The sequence below is a fragment of the Gossypium hirsutum genome, chromosome A02 (genome assembly GCF_007990345.1).
Source record: "Gossypium hirsutum isolate 1008001.06 chromosome A02, Gossypium_hirsutum_v2.1, whole genome shotgun sequence".
Classification (NCBI taxonomy): Eukaryota; Viridiplantae; Streptophyta; class Magnoliopsida; order Malvales; family Malvaceae; genus Gossypium; species Gossypium hirsutum.
The window spans coordinates 99,231,664-99,245,146 of NC_053425.1; positions in this window are offsets into that span (position 1 = coordinate 99,231,664).

Here is a 13,483-nt window from a genome sequence, read left to right on the forward strand (position 1 = left end):
CAAATCCACTAGCCACACTTGCTCCATTACCTACTCCACTAACCACACTTGCTCCACCACCACTTGTACCTACAAATGAAGACATAAACAATAAAAAAACATTTTGTAAATGGCTATATAAGCCTTCTCATATTTTGTATAGAGGAGGGATTTTTTTTGGAGAGTTTTTGGGAGAGAAAGTTATTGTAAAGGATTTTTGAGAGGTTTCTTTTTAAAGTAATCAAGGAGAAGAGTTATTGTAAAGGCTAGTTTTTGGGGAAGCTAGTTTTTTTTTGGAGATTAATCAAAGATCAAAGCAAAAGAGATTTCTTTGTCTATTCTCGTTTTATTTGTTTACTTATTGTTTTCCTTTCAATCTTATTTTGTTTCTTTTATACGAAAGTAAAAACATAAAAGGAGGAAGCTTACCCATTTTTACCGAAAAAGTTTTTTTGAGGTCCAGCTGCCGTGTACGGTGGAGCCGATGGCGGCCGGCGGCGGTCCGGCGACCGGACGATGGCCAGCCTTGTGGCCGGAAATCACCCACTCTTTCTCTCTCTCTCTCTCTTTTTTGTTATTATTATATTTCTTAAATTATATTATATATATCCTTTTAATATATTAGGTATATTTTAAATTCTATATTACGTATATATATTTTTATACTATTTTATATATATATATATCTTTAATACTATATTATTATATACATATATATTTTTTTCTACATGTTATCTTATGTATATATTTTATCTATATTATGCATGTATTTTTAACACTATATTATGTATATATTTTTAATATTATCACGTATTTATTTTTTATATATGTACATGTTTATGTAGTATTATTAATAGTATTGTTTTTAAATATCATTATTATTTCTAATATATATTATGTACACTTTTTTATTTCTATTTTATTTTTTATTTGTCAATATTAATTATTATTCTAATATTTTGATATTTTGATATTTTAATATTTTATATTTTATATATTTTATTATTCACATAATTATTCATATTTTTTTACAATAATATTCTTAGATTTTTTACTATCATTTTAGAAACTTTTTACATTTTAATTTTAAGAATAAGGCAATGTAACGATTTTAACATTAAGTCATCGATTTTATCGCTATGTTGGGTGAAATTAGTCGGCTCGTGTTAAAAACGGGACGTCTTTCTAAAAAACCAAAAACTTGCAACTTCTCATTTCCTTCAATCGGATCACACTTAAACGTCAAATTGAATTCGTATTTTTGAAAATCAAGACAACACGTGTTTAATAATATACCAATTTTGGGCATCGCGAGGGTGCTAATACCTTCCTCGCGCGTAACCGACTCCCGAACCCAACTTTACTCTGGCTTTTGACGTAGACCTAAATTCGACCTTCATTTTTGTGCAAGAATAAATTTTCTTTTCTAAAAAAGGATGATTTATTAGGTGTCCAGTCACACCTAGAAAAAAGATCGGTGGCGACTCCCTTTTTTAATAAAATCAAAAGTCAATTTTTTAAATTTTCAAATAATCGCCTTAGCGACCGAAAGCAAAAGAAAGTGAAATTTTTACGTCGCTACAGCTGGCGACTCCACTGGGGACCCTTTTTGAGAGTCGTGTCTGGAATTAAACTCGCGTTATCAAAATTTTCAAAGTTCCTTGTTCAAATTAACATTTAGTCGTGATCCTCAAATTTTTTGTTTTCAAAAAATCATGCATTTGCATCATATTGTATATATTCTAACTTGTTTTATCCGGTTGTTTTTCAGCTTTAAATTTTTGTGATTTTAGTTTTGGTTTAGTTTTTTAAATAAAACGTAAAGGTTTGTGAGTTTCTCCCCACACACCGTGCACGAGCATCTTTGCATAACATGAGCTCTATACCCGGGCTCCGTCCGTTTAAGTGAAAGTAAACGCTACGCCTTCGTGAGTTAACTCGTCCCTCCGCACAGGCTAGTGAATACTTTCGGGTTACATCTGACTTATGCTTTTTGAGTTAACTTGTCCCTTCGCATAGGCATAAGTAAATGTGATCCCTCAAATTGAACTCGTGAGCCTGTGATGGGCTATGACCGAAGCGTCGTACTAATCTTAGCAGATGACAGTACGGACAATTCGAGTACCTATCTAGAACCAAAACCGCATATAGTGAACCGTACGAGCCACTCAACTAGAGCCATGCTGAACCTTCGTCCGTTTAGTAGTTACCAAAATAAGTGCGCGGGAGGAACACCTCTTACCTTTTGCACTTTCGCTTTTTATGCAAGGGAATCGAGTCCATTGGACCAAGTAGCTTAATTTGTTAGATTTTCCACAGTTTTTCTCTGATCATATGTGTTGTGCTAACCAAGGTTATTTATCTGTATTTCTATTTTTCATTATGCATCATAGGCATCTTGTTAGGAAGGTGTTGACTGGAGATTGGTTGCCAAAAATGGGTTTCTGATGGAAGAGTCAATTACACGAGTGACCGAAATGTTGTGTAATAGACTCTTTTGATTAAGGAAATGCCTAAATAGGGGCTATCTTGAAATTAACACCAATTTTTTGCATTTCTTTCATGACTAACATTCATTTGTCATTCATCCATTCATCTATTCATTGAATGCACATATCACTATAATCATTCATTGAGGCTAAAACCGTATAATCCGCAGTTGCGACACTCCAAGTCTAGAATCACGTCATTCTTATAGGACACGCCGAAAAACTAGAATTATGGAAGCCGAGTTCAATGAGAGAATTGAAAGGATAGAAAGGACCCAAAGAGAATTGCAAGAGCAGTTGACCAAGTCACAACAGGAAGCAAGAGATATGATGTTAAGATCTCGAGAGGAATCGTTCGAGCAAAGTGATCAAATGGCTAAAATGATGGAGATGATGACTGCTTTGGTCAAAGGAAAAGGAGCCCGAGTAAGGAAAGGTTTTGGAAGGTATCTGCAAGGAATAGTCAGGGCTCTAAAGCCAGTGCACCACAAGGCCCGATACGGTTTGGGGTTCCAGCTAGACATGCAACAAAGAAGAAAACAGTTACAGAAAGATCGAGAAAGTCGGATTGTAAGAGCCTTAGGCCGAGAATTAGAATGGGAGCCTATAACGTACCCTCCTTTGTCAAAAACATTTACATCTGCAGGAATGATATACCCCGGGCAAGATAATCCAAGAAGCACGCTGGTATTAATTGAAAGGGGTCTTCAGAATATCAGTATAAATGTCATTGACAAAGGAAATGATGCAATTAAAAATGTTTCAATGATACGCCCTTGTCCTCCTGGATTCGTTTTGAACAATTGGACTGCTGTGGATCTCCTTGAAGTTTCTAAGTCTTCTCCAGAGTAATGCTCAATGTTAACACTCTTCTTTTTGTGTATCCCTAAGTAATAGTAGGGATTCTTTTGCTAGAGCTTATGATTTGCTCTTTATCATTTAAGTGAACATTAATGAGATGCATTTTGTCATGGTCTTTTCATTCTCATTAACTTCATAATTTTTCCCTCTTTTCACAGCCAGTCATTGCATATATCTCACATCATGTCATAATATTATACTTGTTGGTCCTAATACTTTGATGCTCCTCTATATCCTTTTCTATTCAACTTTCATGTGCTCAGATATAAATGGCATGAACAAACCCGTTACGAGTCCTGAAATCGATTTTGAGAAGGCTGTTTGTTTAGGAGAATTCGAAGCCGAAGAAAATGCTGAAGACTATGTCTCGTCGTTTAACTTGCTAAGAATGGTGGAACAAGAGGATAAACATATTTTGCCTCATCAAGAATCTGTCGAAACAATAAATTTGGGAACTGAAGAAAGGAAGCAAGAAGTGAAGATTGGGACCTCTATTTCAGGGGGTACCAGGCATAATTTGATTGCTTTGCTCCGCGAGTACAAAGATGTATTCGCATGGTCATATCAGGACATGCTAGGATTGGATGAAGATGTAGCGGTCCATAAGCTCCCATTAAAGCCAGAATGCAAGCCTATTCAACAAAAGCTAAGACGGATGAGGCCTGAGATGTTGTTGAAGATAAAAGAGGAAGTCAAGAAGCAATTTGACGCTAGCTTCCTACAAGCCTCCAAATATCCAGAATGGGTGGCTAACATAGTCCCGGTACCAAAGAAAGACGGTAAAGTACGAATGTGCATGGATTATCGTGACCTGAATCGAGCAAGTCCTAAAGATAGTTTTCCCTTACCACACATTGATACGTTGGTGGATAACACAGCAGAACATTCATTGTTTTCTTTCATGGACGGATTCTCGGGGTATAATCAGATCAAGATGGCCCCTGAGGATATGGAGAAAACTACCTTCATAACAATGTGGGGAACATTCTGCTACAAGGTGATGCCATTTGGGCTAAAGAATGCTGGGGCAACATATCAGAGGCCTATGGTGACGTTATTCCATGACATGATGCATAAAGAAATAGAGGTCTACGTCGACGATATGATTGTTAAATCTCGAGAGGAAGAAGAGCATGTAGTGAACCTGAAGAAGTTGTTCGACAGACTGAGAAAGTTCCAGCTAAAGCTCAATTCGGCCAAATGTACGTTTGGGGCTACCTCAGGAAAATTGCTTGGCTTCATTGTCAGCGAGAGAGGCATTGAAGTTGATCTAGATAAAATAAAAGCCATTCAAGAGTTACCACCTCCGCGTACGCAAAAGGAAGTCAGAGGGTTTTTAGGGAAGTTAAACTACATCACCCGATTCATCGCTCAACTTACCAACCAATGCGACCCAATCTTTCGGCTTCTTCGAAAACATAACCCGGGAGAATGGAATGAGGAATGCCAGGTGGCCTTTGATAAGATAAAACAATATTTGTCTAGTCCTCCAGTGCTAGTACCGCCAACTCCGAGAAGACCATTGATATTGTATTTGACTGTGTTCGAAAATTCAATGGGTTGCGTACTGGGGCAACACGACGAGTCAGGAAAGAAAGAAAAGGTGATCTACTACCTCAGTAAAAAGTTCACTGAATACGAGGCAAAGTATTCGTCTATTGAAAAATACTGTTGCGCTCTAGTTTGGGTAGCTCGGAGACTTAGACAGTATATGTTGTATCATACAACATGGTTAATTTCAAAGCTGGACCCAATAAAGTACATGATGGAATCACCTGCAGGAAGAATGGGACGATGGCAGATTTTACTGTCGGAGTATGACATTATCTATGTGAGTCAAAAGTCCATAAAAGGAAGCGCAATAGTTGACTTTTTAGCAACCCGAACAATGGATGAATATGATCCATTGAGATTTGATTTCCCGGATGAAGATTTGATGTGCATTACAGAAAAAAAGGGCGAGTCATCAAAAAGAAAGTCATGGAAGATGAGCTTTGATGGTGCATCGAACACATTGGGGCATGGGATTGGAGCAGTTTAGTATCCCCAGAAGGGAGTCATTACCCACTCACTGCCAGGCTGAACTTTTTCTGTACTAATAACATAGCGGAATATGAGGCATGTATCATGGGACTTCGTGCAGCTATTGAACGAAACATCAAAACTTTAGAGGTATACGGAGACTCAGCCTTGGTGATTTACCAGATCCGTGGAGATTTGGAAGTGAGAGATTCGAAACTGGTTAAATAAAGTGATCTAGTGGCAGAGTTGATTAAAGAATTCGAAGAAATAACTTTTAATTACCTCCCACGAGAAGAAAACCAATTGGCTGATGCCCTGGCCACTTTGGCTTCAATGTTCAAAGCAAACAGAGAAACGGAAATAATGCCTCTTCAAATGAGCATATATGAAGTCCCTGCACATTGTTTCAGCATTGAAAAAGAGCCAGATGGACGTCCATGGTTCCATGATGTCTTAGAATATATCAAGAATCAAAAGTATCCCGAACAAGCAAACGAGAACGACAAAAGAAAAATCAGAAGAATGGCAGCGGGATTTGTTCTTGATGGGGACATCCTGTACAAAAGAGGAAAAGATCAGGTGCTCTTGAGATGCGTAGATACTGTTAAAGCTAGAAAAATACTTGAAGACGTCCATGAGGGAATTTGCGGGACACATGCCAATGGGTTCACTATGGCCAGGAAGATTATGAGACTCGGATATTACTGGCTGACGGTGGAAAGCGACCGCATTAATTTCGCATGAAAATGCCACAAATGTCAAATTTATGGTGATAAAATTCATGTAGCCCCTTTGCCTCTTCACGTCATGACTTCTCCGTGGCCTTTTTCTATGTGGGGCATGGATGTTATAGGGTCGATTTCCCTAAAAGCTTCTAATGGACACCGATTCATTTTTGTGGTTATTGATTACTTCACAAAATGGATAGAAGCCACTTCTTTTGCCAATGTGACGAAGACTGCAGTTTGTAGGTTTTTGAAAAAGGAAATCATTTGTCGATATGGTTTGCCTGAAAGAATCATTTCAGATAACGCCTTGAATTTGAACAACAAGATGATGAAAGAAGTGTGTGAGCAATTCCAAATAAAACATCATAATTCCTCGCCCTATCGCCCAAAGATGAATGGAGCTGTTGAAGCGGCCAACAAGAATATTAAGAAGATTATTGGGAAAATGACCGAGATATACAAAGACTGGCACGAGAAGCTATCATTTGCTTTGTATGCATATCGCACATCTGTACGGACATCTATAGGGGCAACTCCTTTCTCTCTGGTCTATGGAATGGAAGCTGTACTACCTATTGAAGTTGAGATCCCTTCTCTACGAGTCTTAATGGAATCGAAATTAGAGGAAGCAGAATGGGTTCGAGCTCGATATGACCAGTTAAACCTCATCGAAGAAAAAAGTCTAAAGGAAATTTGTCATGGACAGATGTACCAGAAGAGAATGATCGCGGCTCATGATAAGAAGGTACGGCCAAGAGAATTCCACGAAGGAGAACTCGTGCTGAGAAAGATTCTCCCAATACAAAAAGAGTTCCGAGGAAAATGGGCACCAAACTGGGAAGGTCCATACGTCGTTAAGAAGGCATTCTCGGGCGGAGCTTTGATTCTCACCAAGATGGATGGGAATGAGTTACCGAATCCAGTGAACTCAGATGCTGTAAAGAAATATTATGCTTAAATAAGGAAACCAAGATGAAAACCCGAAAAGGGCATCTAAAAAAAAGAGAGAGAAAAAGGGATCAAGGTGAAAACCCGAAAGGGGCGTCTTGATTAAACACAAAAGATTAGGATGAAAACCCGAAAGGGCATTCTAATGAAACAAACCCGGGCTTAAAAGAATAAGGCGTTTTGAACGGTGGGTCAAATAGTGAGACTACAGTATCTGAAGCATTTCTGAAAGCTCGAAATCTTCTACGCAAGAAGCCATGCTTGAAAAGATTCTTGATTGAGGAACGTGGAAGAGTTCATACATTGAATATCTAGAGCATTTATATTCATTGAATGCAATCCCTTTCCTCTTTATGACGCTCTTTTACTATCATTGGTTAACTTTCTTTGTTTGCTACATTTGAAATGAATAAATGTGAGGTATCCTTTTGTCCCTACCTGACCATTTTCATACATCTCATTATGTGGTTCATTTACATGATAAATAGTGAAATGACATACTCTAAACAAAAGAAATGTTAAGCATTACCCGGGTAAGAATTTGATAAGTACAAGAGCCTCAAAGCAAGAACAAAATTCAACAGGGGCAAAAGAGTGATATTTGAGAAACACAGGTTACTTGTGAAACTTGAGGACGGGTATAGGGCCAGAAGAGAAATTCAAAAGTCAAAGCAATGAAAGCAGATCATCAAAAATCATAACGGAAAGGGACATACGACAAACATGCCTAAGGCGCATAGCAAAATTATGTAGGCATAAAGGCATTTAAGACAAACATGTTCATATCATGATAACATCATGCATGACATATACAAGTACTCCAGCAGAGCAAGAGGATGTGATGATAGCTGAAAAGACACATGAGTTTCTCCAGATGACATGTTTTGGTATTCTGATTTTTATTTCTGTTTCATAATTCAATTCATACTGCAAGAAGTGAGTTGAGTCTCAAGACACGTTGAGGTATTTTCAATTTCTGTCTTTCAAAAGAATTCAACTCATACTGCAAGAAGTGAGTTGAGCCTCAAGACACGTTGAGGTATTTTCAATTTTCTGTCTTTCAAAAAAATTCAACTCATACTGCAAGAAGTGAGTTAAGCCTCAAGACACGTTGAGGTATTTTCAATTTCTGTTTTCAAAAAAATTTAACTCATATTGCGAGAAATGAGTTGAGCCTCAAGACACGTTGAGGTAATTTCAATTTCTATTTTCAAAAAAATCAACTTATATTGCGAGAGGTGAGTTGAGCCTTGGCTCACGCGCTGAGCTATTTTCAATTTCTGTTTTTCAAAAATCAACTCATATTGCGAGAGGTGAGTTGAACCTTTTAATTTCTGTTTTTTCAAAAATTAATTCATATTGCGATAGTTGAGTTGAGCCTCGGGTCACATGTCGAGGTAATTTCAAAATCAGCTTTTCAAATTAAGTTTCAAAAAAACCAACTCATATCGCGAGAAGTGAGTTGAGCCTTGGCTCACACGCTGAGCTATTTTCAATTTCTGTTTTTAATGTCTTTTTTAAGAGTCAACTCATATTGCGAGAGGTGAGTTGAGTCTTGGCTCATGTGTTGAGTCACTTTCAATTTCTGTTTTTATATCTGCTTTTTAAATCAACTCATAATTGCGAGAGGTGAGTTGAGCCTCGGGGCACGCAAAGGTATTTTCAAATTCTACTTTCAAAAAAATCAACTCATATTGCGAGAGGTGAGTTGAGCCTTGGCTCACGTGTTTTTATGTCTGTTTTTTTTAATCAACTCATATTGCGAGAGGTGAGTTGAGCCTCATGACACGCTGAGGTAATTTCAATTTCTGTTTGTCAAAAATCAACTCATATCGCGAGAGGTGAGTTGAGCCTCGGCTCACGTGCTGAGGTACTTTTAATTTCTGTTTTTCAATTTCTATTCGTCAAAATCAACTCATATTGCGAGAGGTGAGTTGAGCCTCGGGACACGCTGAGGTATTTTCAAATTCTATTTTTATCAAAAAAAAATCAACTCACATTGTGAGAGGTGAGTTGAGCCTCGGGACACGTTGAGGTATTTTCAATTTCTGCTTTTCAATTTCTACTTTTCTAAAGAATCAACTCATATTACAAGAGGTGAGTTAAGCCTCGGGTCACACACTGAGGCGTTTTCAATTTCTACTTTTCAAAAATCAACTCATATTGCGATAGGTGAGTTGAGTCTCGGGCCACAAGCCGAGGTCTTTTCAAATTCCGTCTTTAATTTCTGTTTTTTTTAATTTCTGTGTTTCAAAAAATCAACTCATATTGCAAGAGTTGAGTTGAGCCTCAGGGCACGTTGAGGTATTTTCAATTTATGCTTTTTAATAATCAAGTCATATTACGAGAGGTCAGTTGAGTCTCGGGCCACACGCCGAGGTCTTTTAAAATTTTGTCTTTAATTTCTGTTTTTTTAATTTCTGTGTTTCAAAAAAATCAACTCATATTGCAAGAGTTGAGTTGAGCCTCAGGGGACGTTGAGGTATTTTCAATTTATGCTTTTCAATTTATGCTTTTTAATAATCAACTCATATTGCGAGAGGTGAGTTGAATCTCGGGCCACACGCCAAGGTCTTTTCAAATTCTATTTTTAAATTCTGTTTTTTTTTAATTTCTGTGTTTTAAAAAAAACTCATATTGCGAGAGGTGAGTTGAGCATTGGCTCACGTGCTGAGCTATTTTTAATTTCTGTTTTAATGTCTGTTTTTTTAAGAGTCAACTCATATTGCGAGAGGTGAGTTGAGCCTTGGCTCACGTGTTGAGTCACTTTCAATTTCTGTTTTTATATCTTCTTTTTAAATCAACTCATAATTGTGAGAGGTGAGTTGAGCCTCGGGGCATGCTGAGGTATTTTCAATTATTGTTTGTCAAAAATCAACTCATACTGCGAGAGGAGAGTTGAGCCTCAGGACATGCTGAGGTATTTTCAATTTCTGTTTTTCAATTTATGTTTTCAAAAATCAACTCATATTGCGAGAGGGGAGTTGAGCCTCGGCTCGCACGCTGAGGTATTTTTAATTTTTGTTTTTTCAATTTATGCTTTTAAAATTCTGTCTTTTTTTTTAAAAAAAATCATCAACTCCTATTGCTAGAGGTGAGTTGAGCCTCGGGTCACATGTCGAGGTATTTTCAAAATCTATTTTTCAAATTAAGTTTCAAAAAAAAAACCAACTCATATTGCGAGAGGTGAGTTGAGCCTTAGCTCACGTGCTGAGCTTTGGCTCACGTGCTGAGCTATTTTTAATTTCTGTTTTAATGTCTATTTTTTTTAAAGAGTCAATTCATATTGCAAGAAATGAGTTGAGCTCAAGATCACATGCCGAGTAAAGAATAAAGATTAGAGCTGATTGAAGATACCATATTTTGTCTCCCTAAAGTTGCGTTGGAACTGATCGAGGATATCAGATCTTGCCTGTCTAAAGTGGCAGAAGAGAAGACCAAAACCTTATCTCACTGAAGCGATAGAAGAGCGGATTGAAGTTGTAGGTTTTATCTTTCTAAAGTTACAGTGAAGCGGATCGAAGCCACAAATCTCAAATCCTTGAAGTTACATTGGAACAGATTGAAGCTACAAGGCATATCTCCGAATTTGCAGTGGATTGAACCAAAGCTACAAGATGCGATGGACTGGAAAGAGACTACCTGGATGAGAAGAGCACCAAAGAAGTCCATACTTAGCAAGACCGGGCAAAATTGGCCTTTTTTTGTATCTTTGCTCTATTCTCGTTACACGATAATAAGCAAAGAGGGGCAGCTGTTGTAGGCCAATTTTAGCCCATTTACATCAAAACCCAATTTAGCCGTACCTAACCCACCAAAATTAAACCCAAAACCCAAAATCTTAACTACCCAAAGCCCAAATCAAAATAAAAAAACCCTAGCCCACAACTTAAACTTTTCTCAACTAAATCTTAGCCTTTTCCACCACCAACTCCACTAGCCACACCTTTTCCACCACCAACTCCACTAGCCACACATTTTCCACCACCAAATCCACTAGCCACACTTGCTCCATTACCTACTCCACTAACTACACTTGCTCCACCACCACTTGTACCTACAAATGAAGACATAAACAATAAAAAAACATTTTGTAAATGGCTATATAAGCCTTCTCATATTTTGTATAGAGGAGGGATTTTTTTTGGAGAGTTTTTGGGAGAGAAAGTTATTGTAAAGGATTTTTGAGAGGTTTCTTTTTAAAGTAATCAAGGAGAAGAGTTATTGTAAAGGCTAGTTTTTGGAGAAGCTAGTTTTTTTTTTGGAGATTAATCAAAGATCAAAGCAAAAGAGATTTCTTTGTCTATTCTCGTTTTATTTGTTTACTTATTGTTTTCCTTTTAATCTTATTTTGTTTCTTTTATACGAAAGTAAAAACATAAAAGGAGGAAGCTTACCCATTTTTACCGAAAAAGTTTTTTTGAGGTCCGGCTGCCGTGTACGGTGGAGCCGATGGCGGCCGGCGGCGGTCCGGCGATCGGACGATAGCCAGCCTTGTGGCCGGAAATCACCCACCCTTTCTCTCTCTCTCTCTCTTTTTTGTTATTATTATATTTCATAAATTATATTATATATATCCTTTTAATATATTAGGTATATTTTAAATTCTATATTGCGTATATATATTTTAAACTATTTTATATATATATCTTTAATACTATATTATTTATATGCATATATTTTTTTTTCTACATGTTATCTTATGTATATATTTTATCTATATTATGCATGTATTTTTAACACTATATTATGTATATATTTTTAATATTATCACATATTTATTTTTTATATATGTACATGTTTATGTAGTATTATTAATAGTATTGTTTTTAAATATCATTATTATTTCTAATATATATATATTATGTACACTTTTTTATTTCTATTTTATTTTTTATTTGTCAATATTAATTATTATTATTCTAATATTTTGATATTTTAATATTTTATATTTTATATATTTTATTATTCACATAATTATTCACATTTTTTTACAATAATATTCTTAGATTTTTTACTATCATTTTAGAAACTTTTTACATTTTAATTTTAAGAATAAGGCAATGTAACGATTTTAACATTAAGTCATCGATTTCATCGCTATGTTGGGTGAAATTAGTCGGCTCGTGTTAAAAACGGGACGTCTTTCTAAAAAACCAAAAACTTGCAACTTCTCATTTCCTTCAATCGGATCACACTTAAACGTCAAATTGAATTCGTATTTTTGAAAATCAAGACAACACGTGTTTAATAAGATACCAATTTTGGGCGTCGCGAGGGTGCTAATACCTTCCTCGCGCGTAACCGACTCCCGAACCCAACTTTACTCTGGCTTTTGACGTAGACCTAAATTCGACCTTCATTTTTGTGTAAGAATAAATTTTCTTTTCTAAAAAAGGATGATTTATTAGGTGTCCGGTCACACCTAGAAAAAAGATCGGTGGCGACTCCCTTTTTTAATAAAATCAAAAGTCAATTTTTTAAATTTTCAAATAATCGCCTTAATTAGCGACCGAAAGCAAAAGAAAGTGAAATTTTTACGTCGCTACAACGCTTCGCAAGAAGGTTAAAATATGGGTTTTTACACACGTAGTAGGAAACGCTACGATCCAGCGAATTCAAGAATGGAGCCTATAAAAGGAAAAGTCTTGGTGGTAGAGCAAGAAAAAGAAAAGACGGACAGAGTTGAGTCGCCTATTAACGAGTCGGTGACTAAAAAAAAGGCTAGAGAATTCTTGAAATTTTTAAAGCACAGTGAGTACAGCATTGTAGAACAGCTACATAAGCAACCGACTCGCATCTCAGTGCTACCCTTACTTTTAAGCTCGGAGACACATCGGAGCTCGTTAATGAAAGTGCTAAACGAAACTTATGTCGCGGACAATATCTCTATCAACAAGCTGGACCGTCTTGTCAATAATATAAGTGCCAAAAATTTCATGTTCTTTAACGATGACGAAATACCGCTAGGATGAATGGGATCGACTAAGGCTCTACACATCACCACCAGCTGCAAGGGGTATACACTACGAGGGGTATTGATTGACAACGGATCGGCCTTGAACGTCCTACCATTATCCACACTGAACAGGTTGTCTGTAGATAGCTCTCACATAAAAGCCTACCAAATTATAGTAGTAAGGGCATTTGATGGCACAGAGAGAAGGGTAAGGGGCAGAATCGAAATACCTCTTTTGATCGGCCCAAACACATACGAGGTAGATTTCTTGGTAATGGATATTAGGCCCTCATATAACTGCTTATTGGGAAGGCCCTGGATACATTCAGCAGGGGCGGTGCCTTCATCACTGCACCAAAAGCTGAAATTGGTAACGAAAGGGCGGCTAGTGACGATAAATGCCGAAGAGAACATCATTGCAGCAGTGATCAGTAACGCTCCGTATCTAGAGGCAAATGATGAAGCAACCGAATGCTCCTTTCAGTCTTTGGAATTTG